The following is a 21,501-nucleotide window of genomic DNA, read 5'->3' as shown; positions in this document are numbered from 1 at the left end:
TTCTGTGGACGTGAAAGAGACTCCAGGATGGTATGTTGCCTCCCTGGTGCCAGGGTCCAGGATGTCTCCGAACGGGTAGAGGGAATCCTGAAGGGGGAGGGCAAACAGGCAGAGGTCGTTGTACATATTGGTACTAACGACATAGGCAGGAAGGGGCATGAGGTCCTGCAGCAGGAGTTCAGGGAGCTAGGCAGAAAGTTAAAAGACAGGACCTCGAGGGTTGTAATCTCGGGATTACTCCCTGTGCCACGTGCCAGTGAGGCTAGAAATAGGAAGATAGAGCAGACAAACACGTGGCTAAACAGCTGGTGTAGGAGGGAGGGTTTCTGTTATCTGGACCACTGGGAGCTCTTCCGGGGCAGGTGTGACCTGTATAAGATGGACGGGTTGCATCTAAACCGGAGAGGCATAAATATCCTGGCCGCGAGGTTTGCTAGTGTCACACGGGAGGGTTTAAACTAGTATGGCAGGGGGGTGGGCACGGGAGCAATAGGTCAGAAGGTGAGAGCATTGAGGGAGAACTAGGGAATAGGGACAGTGTGGCTCTGAGGCAGCGCAGACGGGGAGAAGTTGCTGAACACAGCGGGTCTGGTGGCCTGAAGTGCATATGTTTTAATGCAAGGAGCATTACGGGTAAGGCAGATGAACTTAGAGCTTGGATTACTACTTGGAACTATGATGTTGTTGCCATTACAGAGACCTGGTTGAGGGAAGGGCAGGATTGGCAGCTAAACGTTCCAGGATTTAGATGTTTCAGGCGGGATAGAGGGGGATGTAAAAGGGGAGGCGGAGTTGCGCTACTTGTTCAGGAGAGTATCACAGCTATACAGCGAGAGGACACCTCAGAGGGCAGTGAGGCTATATGGGTAGAGATCAGGAATAAGAAGGGTGCAGTCACAATGTTGGGGGTATACTACAGGCCTCCCAACAGCCAGCGGGAGATAGAGGAGCAGATAGGTAGACAGATTTTGGAAAAGAGTAAAAACAACAGGGTTGTGGTGATGGGAGACTTCAACTTCCCCAATATTGACTGGGACTCACTTAGTGCCAGGGGCTTAGACGGGGCAGAGTTTGTAAGGAGCATCCAGGAGGGCTTCTTAAAACAATATGTAAACAGTCCAACTAGGGAAGGGGCGGTACTGGACCTGGTATTGGGGAATGAGCCCGGCCAGGTGGTAGATGTTTCAGTAGGGGAGCATTTCGGTAACAGTGACCACAATTCAGTAAGTTTTAAAGTACTGGTGGACAAGGATAAGAGTGGCCCGAGGATGAATGTGCTAAATTGGGGGAAGGCTAATTATAACAATATTAGGCGGGAACTGAAGAACATAGATTGGGGGCGGATGTTTGAGGGCAAATCAACATCTGACATGTGGGAGGCTTTCAAGTGTCAGTTGAAAGGAATACAGGACAGGCATGTTCCTGTGAGGAAGAAAGATAAATACGGCAATTTTCGGGAACCTTGGATGACGAGTGATATTGTAGGCCTCGTCAAAAAGAAAAAGGAGGCATTTGTCAGGGCTAAAAGGCTGGGAACAGACGAAGCCTGTGTGGCATATAAGGAAAGTAGGAAGGAACTTAAGCAAGGAGTCAGGAGGGCTAGAAGGGGTCATGAAAAGGCATTGGCAAATAGGGTTAAGGAAAATCCCAAGGCTTTTTACACTTACATAAAAAGCAAGAGGGTAGCCAGGGAAAGGGTTGGCCCACTGAAGGATAGGCAAGGGAATCTATGTGTGGAGCCAGAGGAAATGGGCGAGGTACTAAATGAATACTTTGCATCAGTATTCACCAAAGAGAAGGAATTGGTAGATGTTGAGTCTGGAGAAGGGGGTGTAGATAGCCTGGGTCACATTGTGATCCAAAAAGACGAGGTGTTGGGTGTCTTAAAAAATATTAAGGTAGATAAGTCCCCAGGGCCGGATGGGATCTACCCCAGAATACTGAAGGAGGCTGGAGAGGAAATTGCTGAGGCCTTGACAGAAATCTTTGGATCCTCGCTGTCTTCAGGGGATGTCCCGGAGGACTGGAGAATAGCCAATGTTGTTCCTCTGTTTAAGAAGGGTGGCAGGGATAATCCCGGGAACTACAGGCCGGTGAGCCTTACTTCAGTGGTAGGGAAATTACTGGAGAGAATTCTTCGAGACAGGATCTACTCCCATTTGGAAGCAAATGGACGTATTAGTGAGAGGCAGCACGGTTTTGTGAAGGGGAGGTCGTGTCTCACTAACTTGATAGAGTTTTTCGAGGAGGTCACTAAGATGATTGATGCAGGTAGGGCAGTAGATGTTGTCTATATGGACTTCAGTAAGGCCTTTGACAAGGTCCCTCATGGTAGACTAGTACAAAAGGTGAAGTCACACGGGATCAGGGGTGAACTGGCAAGGTGGATACAGAACTGGCTAGGCCATAGAAGGCAGAGGGTAGCAATGGAGGGATGCTTTTCTAATTGGAGGGCTGTGACCAGTGGTGTTCCACAGGGATCAGTGCTGGGACCTTTGCTCTTTGTAGTATATATAAATGATTTGGAGGAAAATGTAACTGGTCTGATTAGTAAGTTTGCAGACGACACAAAGGTTGGTGGAATTGCGGATAGCGATGAGGACTGTCTGAGGATACAGCAGGATTTAGATTGTCTGGAGACTTGGGCGGAGAGATGGCAGATGGAGTTTAACCTGGACAAATGTGAGGTAATGCATTTTGGAAGGGCTAATGCAGGTAGGGAATATACAGTGAATGGTAGAACCCTCAAGAGTATTGAAAGTCAAAGAGATCTAGGAGTACAGGTCCACCGATCACTGAAAGGGGCTACACAGGTGGAGAAGGTAGTCAAGAAGGCATACGGCATGCTTGCCTTCATTGGCCGGGGCATTGAGTATAAGAATTGGCAAGTCATGTTGCAGCTGTATAGAACCTTAGTTAGGCCACACTTGGAGTATAGTGTTCAATTCTGGTCGCCACACTACCAGAAGGATGTGGAGGCTTTAGAGAGGGTGCAGAAGAGATTTACCAGAATGTTGCCTGGTATGGAGGGCATAAGCTATGAGGAGCGATTGAATAAACTCGGTTTGTTCTCACTGGAACGAAGGAGGTTGAGGGGCGACCTGATAGAGGTATACAAAATTATGAGGGGCATAGACAGAGTGGATAGTCAGAGGCTTTTCCCCAGGGTAGAGGGGTCAATTACTAGGGGGCATAGGTTTAAGGTGAGAGGGGCAAAGTTTAGAGTAGATGTACGAGGCAAGTTTTTTACGCAGAGGGTAGTGGGTGCCTGGAACTCGCTACCGGAGGAGGTAGTGGAGGCAGGGACGATAGGGACATTTAAGGGGCATCTTGACAAATATATGAATAGGATGGGAATAGAAGGATACGGACCCAGGAAGTGTAGAAGATTGTAGTTTAGTCGGGCAGTATGGTCGGCACGGGCTTGGAGGGCCGAAGGGCCTGTTCCTGTGCTGTACATTTCTTTGTTCTTTGTTCTTTGTTTGTTCTTTTGTGTTGTGCCTCGTGCATCTCCGTTTTCACCACCAGGCCCTGTATGTCGTCCTCATTCTCAGCAGCCTTTGCCTTCACGACCCGAAGCTCCTGTTCCTGGGTCTTTTGCTCCTCCTTTAGCCCCTCAAGCGATTTGTAATATCGGGGCCAACAGCTCCTTCTTCATCTCCTTTCTGAGTTCTTCCACGCAACGCCGCAGGAACTCTTGTTGGTCACGGCCCCATATTAAACTGCCTCCTTCCGACGCCATCTTACTTTGTGCCTGCCTTCCTGGCCGCTGCTCTAGAGGATCCACCGCAATCCGGCCACTTTCTTCTCTTTTTTCCATCGGTGTCCAGGGGGGATTCCCTTCTGGATTACAGCACAGTGTTTTTTGCCGTTAAAATTGCCGTTGGGGCTCCTATCAAGAGCCCAAAAGTCCGTTCCACCGGGAGCTGCCGAAACGTGCGACCTAGCTGGTCATCGCCGCACCCGGAAGCTCGGAGGACCATCATTTTAACTGATTGCACCCTGCACGCTAGCGAGAGTGGCAGCACATCCCATCTTTTGAAATCCTCCTCCATCTGCTCCACCAACCGCGTCAAATTGAGTTTGTGCAGGGCCCCCCAACTCCCAGCCACCTGGATCCCTAAGTACCGAAAGCTCCTTTCCGCCCTCTTCAATGGCAGGTCGTCTATCCCCCTTCCCTGGTCCCCTGGATGCACCACAAAGAGCTCACTTTTCCCTACATTAAGCTTATACCCTGAGAAGTCCCCAAACTCCCTAAAGATCCACGTGACCTCCGCCATCCCCTCCACTGGATCTGTCACATGCAGTAACAGATTGTCCGCATACAGCGACACTCGATTTTCCTCTCCCCCTCGGACCAGTCCCTTCCATTTCCTGGACTCCCTTAATGCCATGGACAGAGGCTCAATTGCCAATGCAAACAGCAAGGGGGACAGGGGGCACCCCTGCCTCGTCCCTCGGTACAGCCGAAAGTACTCCGACCTTCACCGATTCGTAGCCACACTCACCACCGGGGCTCTATATAGCAATCTGACCCAGCTGATGAACCCCTCCCTGAACCTCCGCAACACTTCCCAAAGATACTCCAACTCCACCCTGTCGAAGGCCTTCTCCGCGTCCATAGCTGCCACTACCTCCGCTTCTCCCTCCACCGAGGGCATCATAATCACATTGAGGAGCCTCCGCACATTAGTGTTTAGCTGCCTGCCCTTTACAAATCCCGTCTGGTCCTCAGGAATCACCCCCGGGACACAGTCCTCAATTCTCGTAGCCAGCACCTTTGCCAGCAACTTAGCATCCACATTGAGGAGCGAGATCGGTTGATATGAGCCACACGGGTCCTTGTCCCGCTTCAGGATCAGAGCGATCAGCACCCCGGACAATGTCGGGGGCAAGGTCCCCCCACTCCCTTGCCTTATTGAAAGTCCTCACTAGCAACGGGCCTAGCAGGTCCACGTATTTCCTGTAAAACTCGACCGGGAACCCATCTGGCCCTGGGGCCTTCCCCGCCTGCATGCTTCCCAATCCTTTAACCAGCTCCTCCAGCCCAATTGGCGCCCCTAAACCAGCCACCTCGCTCCTCCACCCTCGGGAACCTCAGCTGATCCAAAAATTGTCGCATCCCCTCTTCCCCCGCCGGGGGCTCAGACCTGTACAGATCCCCATAGAAGTCCTAAATACCTCATAGATTCTCATCGCACTCCGCACCGTATTCCCCCCGCTATCCTTAACTCCACCTATCTCCCTCGCTGCCTCCCTCTGACGAAGCTGGTGTGCCAGCATCCGACTCGCCTTCTCCCCATACTCATACGTCGCCCCCTGCGCTTTCCTCCACTGTGCCTCTGCTTTCCCTGTGGTCAACAGGTCGAACTCCGTCTGGAGGTTCCGCCACTCCCTAAGTAGTCCCTCCTCGGGGGCCTCTACATATCTCCTGTCCACCCTTAAGATCTCCCCTACCAATCTCTCCCTCTCCCTGTTCTCTCTCCTCTCCCTGTGGGCCCTGATGGAGATTAACTCTCCCCTGACCACCACCTTCAGCGCCTCCCAGACTACCCCCACCTGCACCTCCCCGTTTTCATTGGCCTCCAGATATCGTTCAATGCACCCCCACACCCGCCCACACACATAGAACATAGAACTTAGAACATGACAGCACAGTACAGGCCCTTCGGCCCACGATGTTGCGCCTACCTGTGAAACCACTCTAAAGCCCACCTATACTATTCCCTTATTGTCCATATGTCTATCCAATGACCATTGACTATCTTCCCTCCATACCAGGCAACATTCTGGTAAATCTCCTCTGCACCCTTTCCAATGCTTCCACATCCTTCCTATAATGCGGTGACCAGGATTGCACGCAATACTCTAAATGCGGCCGCACCAGAGTTTTGTACAACTGCAACATGACCTCATGGCTCCGAAACTCAATCCCTCCACCAATAAAAGCTAACACACCTTACGCCTTCTTAACAACCCTCTCAACCTGAGTGGCAACTTTCAGGGATCTATGTACATGGACACCGAGATCTCTCTGCTCATCCACACTGCCAAGAATCTTATCATTAGCCCAGTACTCTATCTTCCTGTTATTCCTTCCAAAATGAATCATGTCGCACTTTTCTGCATTAAACTCCATTTGCCACCTCTCAGCCCAGCGCTGCAGCTTATCTATGTCCCTCTGTAACTTGTAACATCCTTCCGCACTGTCCACAACTCCAGCGACTTTAGTGTCATCTGCAAATTTACTCACCCATCCTTCTACGCCCTCCTCCAGGTCATTTATAAAAATGACAAACAGCAGTGGCCCCAAAACAGATCCTTGTGGTACACCACTAGTAACTGGACTCCAGTCTGAATACTTCCCTCAACCACCACCCTTTGTCTTCTTCCAGCTAGCAAATTTCTGATCCAAACTGCGAAATCTCCCTGAATCCCATGCTTCCATATTTTCTGCAGTAGCCTACCGTGGGGAACCTTATCAAACGCTTTACTGAAATCCATATACACCACATCAACTGCTTTACCCTCATCCACCTGTTTGGTTACCTTCTCAAAGAACTCAATAAGGTTTGTGAGGCACAACCTATCCTTCACGAAACCGTGTTGACTATGTCTAATCAAATTATTCCTTTCCAGATGATTATACACCCTATCTCTTATAAACCTTTCCAAGGTTTTGCCCACAACAGAAGTAAGGCTCACTGGTCTATAGTTACCGGGGTTGTCTCTACTCCCCTTCTTGAACAAGGGGACAACATTTGCTATCCTCCAGTCTTCTGGCACTATTCCTGTTGACAAAGATGACTTAAAGATCAAAGCCAAAGGCTCAGCAATCTCTTCCCTCGCTTCCCAAAGAATCCTAGGATAAATCCCATCCGGCCCAGGGGACTTATCTATTTTCACCCTTTCCAGAATTGTTAACACCTCCTCCTTATGAACCTCAAGCCCTTCTAGTCTAGTAGCCTGAATCTCAGTATTCTCCTCGACAACATTACCATTTTCCTGTGTGAATACTGACGAAAAATATTCATTTAGCACCTCTCCTATCTCCTCAGACTCCAAGCACAACTTCCCACTACTGTCTTTGACTGGCCCTACTCTTACCCTAGTCATTCTTTTATTCCTGACATATCTATTGAAAGCTTTAGGATTATCCTTGATCCTACCTGCCAAAGACTTCTCATGTCCCTCCTAGCTCTTCTTAGCTCCCTCTTTAGGTCCTTCCTAGCTAACTTGTAACTCTTGACGCCCTTACTGAACTTCATGTCTCATCTTTACATAAGCCTCCTTCTTCCTCTTGACAAGTGTTTTGACTGCCTTAGTAAACCACGGTTCCCTTGCTCGGCCACTTCCTCCCTGCCTGACAGGCACATACTTAACAAGGACACGCAGTAGCTGTTCCTTGAAGAAGCTCCACATTTCCATTGTGCCCATCCCCTGCAGTTTTCCTCTCCATCCGATGCATCCTAAGTCTTGCCTTATCGCATCATAATTGCCTTTCCCCCAGATATAACTCTTGCCTTGCGGTATATACCTATCCCTTTCCATCACTAAAGTAAACGTAATCGAATTGTGGTCACTATCACCAAAGTGCTCACCTACCTCCAAATCTAACACCTGTCCTGGTTCATTACCCAGTACCAAATCCAATATGGCCTCGCCTCTCGTTGGCCTATCTACATACTGTGTCAGGAAACCCTCCTGCACACATTGGACAAAAACAGGCCCATCTAAAGTACTCGAACTATAGCGTTTCCAGTCAATATTTGGAAAGTTAAAGTCCCCCATAACAACTACCCTGTTGCTTTCACTCCTATCCAGAATCATCTTTGCAATCCTTTCCTCTACATCTCTGGAACTTTTCAGAGGCCTACAGAAAACCCCTAACAGGGTGACCTCTCCTTTCCTGTTTCTAACCTCAGCCCATACCACCTCAATTAACGAGTCCTCATCAAACGTCCTTTCTGCCACCGTAATTCTGTCCTTGACTAACAATGCCACGCCTCCCCCGCTTTTACCACCTTCCCTGAGCTTACTGAAATATCTAAACCCCGGCACCTGCAACAACCATTCCTGTCCCTGCTCTATCCATGTCTCCGAAATGGTCACAACATCGAAGTCCCAGATACCAACCCATGCCGCAAGTTCACCCACCTTATTCCGGATGCTCCTGGCATTGAAGAAGACACACTTTAAACCACCTTCCTGCCTGCCGGTGCACTCCTGCAACTTTAAAACCTTACTCATGACCTCACTACTCTCAACCTCCTGTATACTGGGGCTACAATTCAGGTTCCCAAGCCCCTGCTGAACCAGTTTAAACCCTCCCGAAGAGCATTAGCAAATTTCCCCCCCAGGATATTGGTACCCCTCTGGTCCAGGTGTAGACCATCCCGTTTGTAGAGGTCCCACCGACCCCAGAATGAGCCCCAGTTATCCAGAAATCTGAAACCCTCCCTCCTGCACCTCCTCATCCGCCAATAATCCCACATCTAGACGCCACAGCGGGCGCTGGTCCCTCTCCTCTCCTAACTCCAGCTCCACCCAGTGCGGGGCGTGGTCTGAGATGGCTATGGCCGAATACTCCGTTCCCTCCACTTTCGGGATTAGCGCCCTACTCAAAATTTAAAAATCTATCCGGGAGTAGGTTCTATGGACGTGGGAACAGAATGAAAATTCCCTGGCCTGGGGCCTGACAAACCTCCATGAATCCGCTCCCCCCATCTGGTCCATAAACCGCCTAAGCACCTTGGCCGCAGCCGGCGTCTTACCCGTCCTGAACCTAGAACGGTCCAGTGCTGGGTCCAGCACCGTGTTGAAATCCCCCCCCATTATCAAGCTTCCTATCTCCAGGTCCGGAATCCGACCCAGCATGCGTTTCATAAATCCGGCATCATCCCAGTTCGGGGCATATACGTTTACCAGTATCACCCACACCCCTGCAACCTACTGCTCGCCATCACATATCGACCTCCATTATCTACTACAATATTCATTGCCTCAAATGACACCCGCTTCCCCACCAGTATTGCAAACCCCTCTGTTCTTCGCATCCAACCCTGAATGGAACACCTGTCCTACCCATCCCTTTCTCAGCCTAACCTGATCTGCCACCTTCAAATGTGTCTCCTGGAGCATAATCATGTCTGCCTTCAGTCCCTTTCAGTGCGCGAACATCCGGGCCCTCTTGACCGGCCCGTTCAGGCCTCTCACATTCCAAGTTATCAGCCGGATTGGGGGGCTGCTCACCCCCCCCTCCCGCCGACTAGCCATCTCCTTTTCTAGGCCAGCCATGTGCCTGCGCCTCCCGCAGCCCCCAGTCCCCCAGACGGCGGCCCCCCACCCCGACCACCTCTCCTACCTCCAGCTCCCCTTTGGCCAATGCAGCAGCAACCCTAGACCCCCCCCCGTCCCTCCCTTGCCCCCTCCCCCCCATCGACCCCCTCCAGTGTGAGAATACCCCTCCCCCTCCCTGACAGTCAGTGTGCGCTCCTCTCCAGCACCGCCCACCCCCCCCCGGCCCCCACCCCCGTCCTTCCCTAGCGTGGGAAAAAGCCCGCGCTTTCCTGAGCCGCCCCCCCCCCCCTCTGGCGCAGCTCCTTTTGCGGCCTTACCCCAATTCCCCATCCCCGGGCCTCCACTCCCCCTCTTCCTTCGTGGGGGTCTGCCCCTCCAACACCGATGCCCACACTCTCCCACAATCTCCCCATCCAATCCCTTCACCCATCCCCATCCAGCACCCAAACTAGAGGAACATTCCCTTAACGTAATAAACACTATATACACAGTAAACATCCCCCCACAACAAACCCTCAATTTGAGTCCAACTTTTCAGTCCGTATAAAGCTCCATGCCGCATCAGGCGTTTCGAAATAGTGGTGCCGATCCTGGAACGTGGCCCACAATTGCGCTGGCTGCAGCATACCGAACTTCACCCCCTTTCGATGGCGTTAGCCCGATTAAAACCCGCTCTCTTCTTAGCCACCTCTGCGCTCCAGTCCTGGTAGATTTGGATCTCTGTGTTCTCCCACCTGCTGCTCCGCTCTTTCTTGGCCCATCTCAGGACACACTCTCTGTCCATAAAGCGGTGAAACCTCACCACTACAGCCCATGGCGGCTCATTGGCCTTGGGTCTCCTTGCTAAGACCCGGTGAGCCCCATCTAGCTCCAGAGGCCTCAGGAAGGCTCCCGCGCCCATCAGCGAATTGAGCATCGTGCTCACATATGCCCCAGCATCGGGCCCCTCCACTCCTTTGGGGAGACCCAGAATCCGAAGATTCTTCCTCCTCAATCTATTCTCCAGGTCCTCAAATCTTTCCGGCCACCTCTTGTGCAGCGCCTCATGCGCCTCCACCTTCACCGCCAGGCCCAAGATCTCGTCCTCGTTCTCCGAGGCTTTTTGCCGCATCTCCCGGATTCCCCCCCCCATTGGGTCTTCTGGGTCTCCACTAGCTTCTCAATCGCCACCTTCATTGGCGCCAGCATTTCGGTTTTCAGCTCCTCAAAGCAGCGTCTAAGAAACCCCTGCTGCTCCTGCGACCACTGCGCCCAAGCTGCTTGGTCTCCACCGCCGCCATTTTGTTTTTTCTCCCTCTCACTTTTCGCTGCTCCAAGATCACTTTTTTCACCGCTCCACTCCTGGTCCAATCCATATAATGTCGGGGGGACCTTGCTGTCACCTTCCCACACTGGAAGCCGTCGAACAATTGCCGTTGGGTCCCCTCTAGAGAGCCCAAAAGTCCGTTCCCGGCGGGAGCTGCCGAACGTGCAACCTACCTAGGCATAGTCGCAACCGGAAGTGAGTTTTAGAATACTCATGGACAAAGACGAGAATGGTCCTAAAGGAAGAGTGCTAAATTGGGGAAAGGCCAAGTATAACAAAATTCGGCAGGAGCTAGGGAATGTGGATTGGGAGCAGCTCTTTAAGGGTAAATCCACATTTGAAATGTGGGAGTCTTTTAAGGAAAGGTTGATTAGAGTGCAGGACAGACATGTCCCTGTGAAAATGAGGGTTAGAAATGGCAAGATTAGGGAACCATGGATGACGGGTGGAATTGTGAGACTAGCTAAGATGAAAAAGGAAGCAGACATAATATCTAGGCGACTTAAAACTGATGAAGCTTTGCAGGAATATCGGGAAAGTAGGACAAATCTCAAACACGCAACAAAGAGGGCTAAAAGAGGTCATGAAATATCTTTGGCTAACGGTTAAGGAAAATCCCAAAGCCTTTTATTCGTATATAAGGAGCAAGAGGGTAACTAGAGAAAGGATGGCCCACTCCAAGACAAAAGAGGGAATTTATACGTGGAGTCAGAGGAAATGGGTGAGATTCTTAATGAGTACTTTGCATCGGTATTCACCAAGGAGAGGGACATGACGGATGTTAAGGCTAGGGATGGATGTTTAAATATTCTAGGTCAAGTCGGCATAAGGAAGGGGGAAGTTTTGGGTATTTTAGAAGGCATTAAGGTGGACAAGTCCCCAGGTCCGGATAGGATCTATCCCAGGTTACTGAGGGAAGCGAGGGACGAAATAGCTGGGGCCTTAACAGATATCTTTGCAGCATTCTTGAGCACGGGTGAGGTCCCAGAGGACTGGAGAATTACTAATATTGTTCCTTTGTTTAAGAAGGGTAGCAGGGATAATCAAGGGAATTATAGACCTGTGAGCTTGATGTCAGTGGTAGGCAAACTGTTTGAGAAGATACTGAGAGATAGGATCTATTCACATTTGGAAGAAAATAGACTGATCAGTGATAGGCAGCATGGTTTTGTACAGGGAAGGTCATGTCTTACAAACCTAATAGAATTCTTTGAGGAAGTGACAAAGTTAATTGATGAGGGAAGGGCTGTAGATGTCAAAAACATGGACTTCAGTAAGGCGTTTGATAAAGTTTCCCATGGCAGGTTGATGTAAAAAGTGAAGTCGTATGGGTTTCAGGGTATATTAGCTAGATGGATAAAGAACTGGCTGGGCAACAGGAGACAGAGAGTAGTGGTGGAAGGGAGTGTCTCAAAATGGAGAAAGTTGACTAGTGGCGTTAGAAGATAGAACATAGCAAAATACAGCACAGAACAGGCCCTTCGGCCCACGATGTTGTGCCAAACCTTTGTCCTAGATTAATCATAGATTATCATAGAATTTACAGTGCAGAAGGAGACCATTCGGCCCATTGTGTCTGCCCCGGCTCTTGGAAAGAGCACCCCACCCAAGGTCAACACCTCCACCCAACACTAAGGGCAATTTTGGACACTAAGGGAAATTTATCATGGCCAATCCACCTAATCTGCACATCTTTGGACTGTGGGAGGAAACCGGAGCACCCGGAGGAAACCCACGCACACACGGAGAGGATGTGCAGACTCCGCACAGACAGTGACCCAAGCCGGAATCTAACCTGGGACCCAGGAACTGTGAAGCAATTGTGCTATCCACAATGTTACTGTGCTGCCCGTAAGAACAAATTAATCTACACTATATCATTCTATGTACTTATCCAATAGCTGCTTGAAGGTCCCTAATGTTTCCGACTCAACTACTTCCACAGGCAGTGCATTCCATGCCCCCACTACTCTCTGGGTAAGAACCTACCTCTGACATCCCCCCTATATCTTCCACCATTCACCTTAAATTTATGTCCCGTTGTAATGGTTTGTTCCACCCGGGGAAAAAGTCTCTGACTGTCGACTCTATCTATTCCCCTGATCATCTTATAAACCTCTGTCAAGTCGCCCCTCATCCTTCTCCGTTCTAATGAGAAAAGGCCTAGCACCCTCAACCTTTCCTCGTAAGACCTACTCTTCATTCCAGGCAACATCCTGGTAAATCTCCTTTGCACCTTTTCCAAAGCTTCCACATCCTTCCTAAAATGAGGCAACCAGAACTGTACACAGTACTCCAAATGTGACCTTACCAACGTTTTGTACAGCTGCATCATCACCTCACGGCTCTTAAATTCAATCCCTCTGTTAATGAACGCTAGCACACCATAGGCCTTCTTCACAGCTCTATCCACTTGAGTGGCAACTTTTAAAGATGTATGGACATAGACCCCAAGATCTCTCTGCTCCTCCACATTGCCAAGAACTCTACCGTTAACCCTGTATTCCGCATTCATATTTGTCCTTCCAAAATGGACAACCTCACACTTTTCGGGGTTAAACTCCATCTGCCACTTCTCAGCCCAGCTCTGCATCCTATCTATGTCTCTTTGCTGCCGACAACAGCCCTCCTCATTATCCACAACACCACCCATCTTCGTATCGTCTGCAAATTTATTGACCCACCCTTCAACTCCCTCATCCAAGTCATTAATGAAAATCACAAACAGCAGAGGACCCAGAACTGATCCCTGTGGTACACCACTGGTAACTGGGCTCCAGGCTGAATATTTGCCATCCACCACCACTCTCTGACTTCACGGTTCCACAGGGATCCGTGCTCACCACTGTTGTTTGTGATATACATAAATGATCTGGACGAAGGTATAGGTGGTCTGATTAGCAAGTTTGCAGATGATACTAAGATTGGTGGAGTTGTAGATAGCGAGGAGGACTGACAGAGAATACAGCAAAATATATATAGATTGGAGAGTTGGGCAGAGAAATGGCAGATGGAGTTCAATCCAGGCAAATGCGAGGTGATCCATTTTGGAAGATCTAATTCAAGAGCGGACTATACGGTCAATGGAAGAGTCCTGGGGAAAATTGATGTCCAGAGAGATCTGGGAGTTCAGGTCCATTGTACCCTGAAGGTGGCAACGCAGGTTGATAGAGTGGTCAAGAAGGCATACAGCATGCTTGCATTCATCGGACGGGTTATTGAGTACAAGAGTCGGCAAGCCATGTTACAGTTGTATTGGGGCTGGTTTAGCACCATGGGCTAACCAGCTGGCTTGTGATGCAGAGCTAGGCCAGCAGCGGATGTTCAATTCCCGTACCGGCCTCCCCGAACAGGCGCCGGAATGTGGCAACTAGGGGCTTTTCACAGTAACTTCATTGAAGCCTACTTGTGACAATAAGTGATTAGTAGTAGTAGTTAGTAGTATAGGACTTTGGTTAGGCCACATTTGGAATACTGCGTGCTGTTCTGGTCGGCACATCACCAGAAGGATGTAGATGCTTTAGAGAGGGTGCAGAGGAGGTTCACCAGGATGTTGCCTGGTATGGAGGGTGCTACCTATGAAGAATGGTTGAGTAGATTAGGATAGTTTTCGTTGGAAAGACGGAGGTTGAGGGGGGACCTGATTGAGGTCTACAAAATTATGAGAGGTATGGACAGGGTGAGTAGCAACAAGCTTTTTCCAAGAGTGGGGGTGTCAATTACAAGGGGTCACGATTTCAAGGTGAGGGGGAAAGTTTAAGGGAGATGTGCGTGGAAAGTTTTTTACGCAGAGGGTGGTGGATGCCTGGAATGCTTTGCCAGCGGAGGTGGTAGAGGCGGGCACGATAGCATCATTTAAGATGCATCTAGACAGATATATGAACGGGTGGGGAACAGAGAGAAGCAGATCCTTGGAAAATAGGCGACAGGTTTAGATAAAGGATCTGGATCGGCGCAGGCTGGGAGGGCCGAAGGGCCTGCTCCTGTGCTGTACTTTTCTTTCTTCTTTGTTCTTAATCTGGACTTCCTCTTTACTGTAGCTGTCTGATAAGCCTACCCTGCTCCTATGTGACCATTAAACAGATAACTGATGGGGAAAAATGTCACTGACCTGACACGTTGGGTGGAATTCTCCAACCCCCCACCGGGTTGGAGAATCGCCGGATGGGGGCGGCGTGAATCCCGCCCCACCGCCGGCTGCCGAATTCTGCAGCACCGGGGTTTTGGCGGGGGCGGGAATCGTGCCCCGCCTGTCGCCGGCCGCTGGCAGCAGCCACCCCGCCGATTATCTGCCTCGCGATGGGCCGAGCGGCCGCCCGTTTTCGGCCGGTCCAGCCGGCGGAAAGGAAACTAGGTCCGTACCGGCGGGACCTGGCTCTGTGGGTGGCCTGCAGAGTCCACGGGAGGATCTGCCCCCACGATGGCCTGGCCCGCGATCGGGGCCCACCGATCCGCAGACGGCCTGTGCCGTGGGGGCACTCTTTCCCTCCGCGCCAGCTGCTGTCAACCTCCGCCATGACCGGCACGGAGAATAACCACCCTGCGCATGCGCTGGGATGACACCAACTTGCGCCGGACGGCGGAGGCCCTTCGGCGCCAGGTGGCATAGTGTCAAGCCCTTCAGCTCCAGCTGGCACGGCGCCAACACAGCCAGCGCCGGCTTAGACCCTGAAGGTGCGGAGGATTCATAGAATTTACAGTGCAGAAGGAGACCATGGTTCCGCGCCTGCGCAGACCGGCGTGTTTCCTGCGTATGCGCAGGGAGGTTCTTCTCCGCGCCGGCCATGGCGGAGCTCTACAAAGGCCCGCGCGGAAGGAAAGAGTGCCACCAAGGCACAGACCCACCTGCAGATTGGTGGGCACCGATCGTGGGCCAGGCCACCGTGGGGGCCCCCCGGTGATGGACCATGTCCATTTCATGCCGGCGGGACTGGCCAGGAAATGATGGCCGCTCAGCCCATTGGGGCCTGGAGAATTGCCGGGGGGGGGCACTGCCAGCGGCCCCCGACCGACTCTGCCCCCGCCCGAAAGACAACGGCAGCCGGCGTCGGAGCGGCGGGGCGGGATTCGCGCTGCCCCCCGGGGATTCTCCGACCCGGCCGGGGGTGGGGGTGGGGGGGGGGGGGGGGGGGTGTCGGAGAATCCCGCCCTTACTCTTTTTATTTCCTAATTCCAGAATTTACAGTATTTTGCTTTTTGTTGACAGCTGCTGAGGCGCTTGGCAGGAGGCCTAGCTGCCATATGCTGCTATTCCGAGAGAGAGAGAGGATGAGCAGCCTCCTGCTCTGCTCCTGATACTGGCTCAGTTTCAGGCTGGTCACTGATTTAATATATAATATTATAGTAATCGTTATTGCCACAAGCAGGCTTACGTTAACACTGCAATGAAGTTACTGTGAAAAGGCCCTTGTCGCCACATTCCAGCGCCTGTTTGGGTGCACAGAGGGAGAATTCAGAATGTCCAATTCACCTAACAAGCACGTCTTTCGGAACTTGTGGCAGGAAACCGGAGTTTCGTAGCTTCCCCTTTCAGAGAGTCATGTGACCTGGAGGGGCAATCGCCAGAGTACGTGAGTCCTGGGGCTGAGTTTCACTGAGTTTTACTGTTACTTAGGAGTTTGGAGCTGTGGAGTATTTTGTAAAGACTAGCTGTGCCTAGTCTTTACCTCACTCTCTGTAAATAGTCATTTGCCTTCATAACCATTTATTTGTTAATCTACTTGGTGGTCATCAGCGTCAACATGCTACAACCTGAAAGTCCAACGAGAGGATCTCATCATCCTGACCCAGAGTATCTGAAAGTCCAAGTCAGTGCTCTCGCACAGGTTTACTGTCATGGCCTCAGAGGCTGTCGCCTTATGTGTTAGTTGAGGTGACAATGACCTGTACTGGCCCACCCAGCAAAGCTGCAGGAGGGAGATAATTACAGGTTGCAATCAAGCTGTAGCCACCTCAGCCCCAACATAAAGGTTCAACAACAACATTTTGCATTTATATAGCAATTTCAACATGGTAAAACATTCCAAGGGGCTTCACAGGAGCATTAACAGGCAAGATTTGAAATCCAATGAGATATACACTTGACCAAAAACTTGGTCAACGATGTTGGTTTTAAGGAGCGTCTTAAAAGGGGGAGAGGTTTATGGAAGATATTCCAGCGCTTCGGCCCTAGGCCACTGTTACAACCCTCAAGGAGGTCATATATGTCAAAGAACAAAGAACAACAAAGAACAAAGAAAAGTACAGCACAGGAACGGCCCTTCAGCCCTCGAAGCCTGTGATGACCATGCTGCTCATCTAAACTAAAATCTTTGACACTTCCGGGGTCCGTATCCCTCTGTGCCCATCAGGATAATTAGACGTCCTCTGACTATGAGCTCCCCCAGTAACGAGGGGGTGGAGTTTCCCCCTTAACTGTGGATCACCTTTAATATAAAAAATCCCGACTTGGGAGCAGGTCAGGGAGGGAGACCCTTCGGGGAGTGGAGAGTGCAATATCATAAAGATATATAATGCAACAAATCCAAATCGAGGCCGTCTACCAGGGACTGTACACCTCTGAACCCACCGAAGGGGACCCGGAGGTGAAACAGTTCTTCTATGCCAGTCATGGGGGAAGATAGGGGTAGGGGGCTGGACGCATCACTAGAACTGGGAGAAATCATGGAAAGCGTTAACTCCATGCAGTTGGTTCCTGGCGGACTTTTACAAAAGATTTGTGGCAGCACTGGCCCTGCACTGCGGGAGATGTTCGCAGACTCGCTAGCAAAGAGCACCCTGCCTCTAATGCTAGCACAAGCCACAATCTCGCTGATACCCAAGAAAGACACAGACCCGACCGGATGAGGGTCCGACAAACCCATCTCGCTGCTCAATGTAGATGCAAACATTTTGGCAACAATCCTGCCCAGGTGACTGCAGAACTGCATACCAGAGGTGGTCGCAGAAGACCAGAGGGGCTTTGTCAAGAGGAGGCAGCTAAAAGCGAGCACCAAGCGTCTGCTGAACATGATGTTCCCTCCCATCTGGGAGAGAACATCATGTTCAGGTGATCGTCTTCCTGGACTCAGAATAGGCGTTTGAGTTGAGTGGAAGTACCTCATAGAGGTGCTGAAGCGGTTTGGGCTGGGAACATGATTCACATAGAATCATTATAGTGCAGAAGGCGGCCATTCGGCCCATTGAGACTGCCCCGACTCTCTGAAAGGGTATCCTACCTAGACCCATGCCCCCCCACTCTATCCCTGTAACCCAATAACCCCACCTAACCTGTTGGACACTAAGGAACAATTTAGCACGGCCAATTCACCTAACCTGCACATCTTTGGACTGTGGGAGGAAACCGCCTGGGTGAGATTCCTGTACAACGCCCCCATGTTGAACATATGGACCAACACCAGCAGCTCTAAATACTCCCAGCTTCACAGGGACACAAAGCAGGGTGCCCACTATCCCCGCTCCTATTCACACTGGCAATTGAGCCGCTGGTGACTGCCCTCAGAACAGTGAAAAATTACAACGGTATCCAGAGAGGGGACAGAGAGCACAGCGTTTCACTCTATGTGGATGATCTGCTCCTCTATGTCTTGGACCCGCAAGGCAGCATGGAAGAGATCATGAAAGGCCTGAAAGAGTTTGGAGCCTTCTCGGGCTACAAACTCAACCTGAACAAGAGTGAAATCTTCCCAATGAACCCAAAAGGGAGAGGGGCAGAGTGGGGAGGGGGGTCTGCTGTTCAAGCAAGTCCAAAGCAAATACTGCCAGCTGGGGATCCAAATTGCCCACGACTGGACACACATCCACAAATGGAACCTGACTAGTCTGATGGAGGAAGTAAAAATGGGCCTGCAGAGGTGGGCTACACTCCCATTCTTCTTAGCTGGGAGGGTGCAGACAATCAAGATGGACGTGCTGCCCAGGTTCCTCTTCCTGTTCAGATCCATACCGATCTACATCCACAAGACCTTTTTAACACAGTTGATAAATTGATCATGGTGCCTGTGGGGGAGGGGGAGGGGTGGCTGAAGGATCCAAGGATTCTCAAAAGGGCCCTACAAAGAAAAAACAAGAGACATCTCCCCGAGCCCTCGCCTCAACAGCACTCCCATCCCCGCCAGCCAAACATTCAACATGCCCAGTGGTAATAGCCACATCCAGATCTGGAACCAACTGAGACAACACTTCAATCTGACCAAAATGTCCACCATAGCTCCCATCTGCAGCAATCATAGGTTCGCGCCAGACACGATGGACGCCATCTTTAAGAGGTGGAGACAGGACGGAGGGACAGTGACGGTCAAGGACTTCTACACAGACGACAGGCTAGCGACATTAGAGGAACTGATGGGAAGGTTGCAACTGCTCAATGGGAATGAACTGCAACATTTACAAATCAAAACTTCCTCCGCAAGGAGACAACATCATATCGACAGATGCCGAGGCACTCATTGATAGAGGAACTGATAGTCATGGGTGAAATAGGTATGGGGAACTGCGGAGACTTGTATGTTCGACTGTTAGAGAATGCATGATCCCAGTTGGCTCAGACACAGGAATGATGGGAGGAAGAACGAGGAACAGAAATAGGGTGGGGACTCTGGAGCGAAGGACTGAACAGGGCTAACAACACCACCACATGCCCAAGGCACAAAATGCACTTAACTAGAACCTGAATGAGCAGGTTCTTCACGGAGGTGGAGGGCAAATGTGAAAGGTGCCAGGGAGGCCTGGCCAACCATACCCACATGTTCTGGGCATGCCCCAGACTGGTCAGGTTCTGAACAGCCTTATTTGAAGCAATGTCTAAGGTTGTGTGTGTGAGGGTGGAGCTAAGGCCAAAAGCGGTAGTCTTTGGGGTATCAGACCAGCCAGAACTATTCATGGGGAGGAGGGCTGACGTCCTTGCCTTTGCCTCCCTAATTGCCCACTGAAGAATCCTGCTTGGTTGGCGATCAGCAGCACCACCCAAAGCTACAGACTGGCTGTCGGACCTATCGGAATTTCTCGACCTGGAGAAAATCAAATTCTCCATCCGCGGGTTGGAAGAGGGTTTCCACAGGCCCTGGAGGCCATTCACCAACCTGTTCCATGTGGTAATCACCACTGTTATATACATTAGGAGATGTGTGGTAAGGCTCTGTACTACAGGTACACGGGTAGTCCCTGCCTGCTGGCTCCGCCCAGTAGGCGGAGTATAAATATGTGTGCTCCCTATACAGCAGCCATTTCGCCAGCTGCTTTAGGAGGCCACACATCTTAGTGTAATAAAGCCTCAGTTGTATTCAACTCTCGTCTCTGTGCAATTGATCGTGCATCATTCCAGCACTTGTTTGAAGACTGTGGTGAAGGTATTCACCTCATGCATGTATGATACTGTAACCTATGACCTATGACCTGGAAGTGGTGCTACGAGCTGCTTCCAGGTACTGTACTGTAACCCCGGTGGGCTCTGGCTCTGGCGCCGCCATCACCGGGGCCATATATAGACCAGCCGCCTGTGGGCGGCATTCATCTGTATAACCGACTCTGGCTAGGCAAGTTCATGATTAATAAAGCCTAATGTTCACTCGCTCTCTCTGCCTCTCAGTGAATTGAAGGTATATCAATTTATTAATCATAGACAGCACTATGGAAGCCGTTCTAAAGCCAGACAGGCTCGAACTCGACGCCCGCGGGTCTGAAGCACAGGAGATATTCGAACATTGGCTTTGATGCTTCGAGGCCTACCTCGACTCCTCCACAACGCCTCCCACGGAGACCCTCAAGCTGCGACTCCTCCACGCTCGGGTGAGCCATCGAATCTCAGTAATGATCAAGAAAGCGGCCACGTACGAGGCGGTGGTCACAACTCTCAAGGCACACTTCGTGAAGCCCGTAAATGTTCGGCAGACACCTCCTCACTACTCGCCGTCAGCGCGCCGGACAATCGCTGGATGAGTATCTGGAAACCCTGACTCTACTCGCAAGGAACTGCAGCTATTGAGATGTGACGGCAGAGGAACACATGAACTCACAGATCCAGGACACCTAAGTGGCGGGGATCTGCTCGAACTACATCAGGCAGCGCCTGCTGGAAAACAGGACCTCCGACCTGTGGGACACGGTAAAGCTAGCTACCTCGCTAGAGGTGGCCTACCAGAACCTCAGTGCGTTCCCCGCAGGCCTAGAGAACCCCTCATAGACACCCTCGTAGCGGCCCTCTCAGACCCGACTACGTCGCAGGCCTGTGCCGCGTGTCTGCCAGCCCAGCCCGGGGAACCGCAGTGCCACTTCTGCGGCCAGGGCCAATACCCCCCCGGCAGCGCTGCCCAGCCCGCACAACGACGTGCAGCGACTGGGAAAAAGGGGCACTTCGTTAGAGTCTGTCTGGGCCGACCTAAGGCTCAGAAATCGAAAACGCACCAGACCCAACCCATGGACTCGCAGCCCCACAGAACCCGCAATGTGGCTGCATGCCTGCCCAGAATGCCCCTGTCAGATGTGTCATCAGCATTGTGCGACTTGTGGGGGCCGCCATCTTGGTCGCCGGTCCCAACGCCGACCGACACGTGCGACTCATGGGGGCCGCCATCTTGGCCGCGGCTCCGACACCGGCCAACACGTGCGACCGATGGGGCGGCCATCTTGATCGCCATCTTCGCCCCAGCCCGACACGTGCGACTCATGGGGGCAGCCATCTTTTGATTCCACCGACCACACAGGCTACCCGCAGCTGGGGGCAGTCACTCTCGACCAGTCGCAGCTGAAACAGCTGAAGAACTCCATGATGGTCGTCCGGGTCAACAGGCAGGAGACTGTTGCTAATTTGTGTTTCTCTTTATTTGGCTCTGAATATGGCGGTCAATATGGTCGCCTTCCTTAATTCTAACTATGTTTTGCTCTCGAGCCGCCAGGTA

The 21,501-nt window shown here is 51.3% G+C and overlaps 1 long non-coding RNA gene across 1 annotated transcript in view; it reads left to right on the top strand.

Annotated features, from left to right (window-relative positions):
* Nucleotides 1–21,501, top strand: part of LOC140396106 (uncharacterized) — a 201,192-nt gene that overhangs the window by 162,191 nt on the left and 17,500 nt on the right. The gene's annotated exons all lie outside the window — the stretch shown is intronic.

This window comes from Scyliorhinus torazame, chromosome 19, assembly GCF_047496885.1.
Source record: "Scyliorhinus torazame isolate Kashiwa2021f chromosome 19, sScyTor2.1, whole genome shotgun sequence".
NCBI classification, from domain to species: Eukaryota; Metazoa; Chordata; class Chondrichthyes; order Carcharhiniformes; family Scyliorhinidae; genus Scyliorhinus; species Scyliorhinus torazame.
This window is presented reverse-complemented; position numbering and strand designations above follow the sequence as displayed.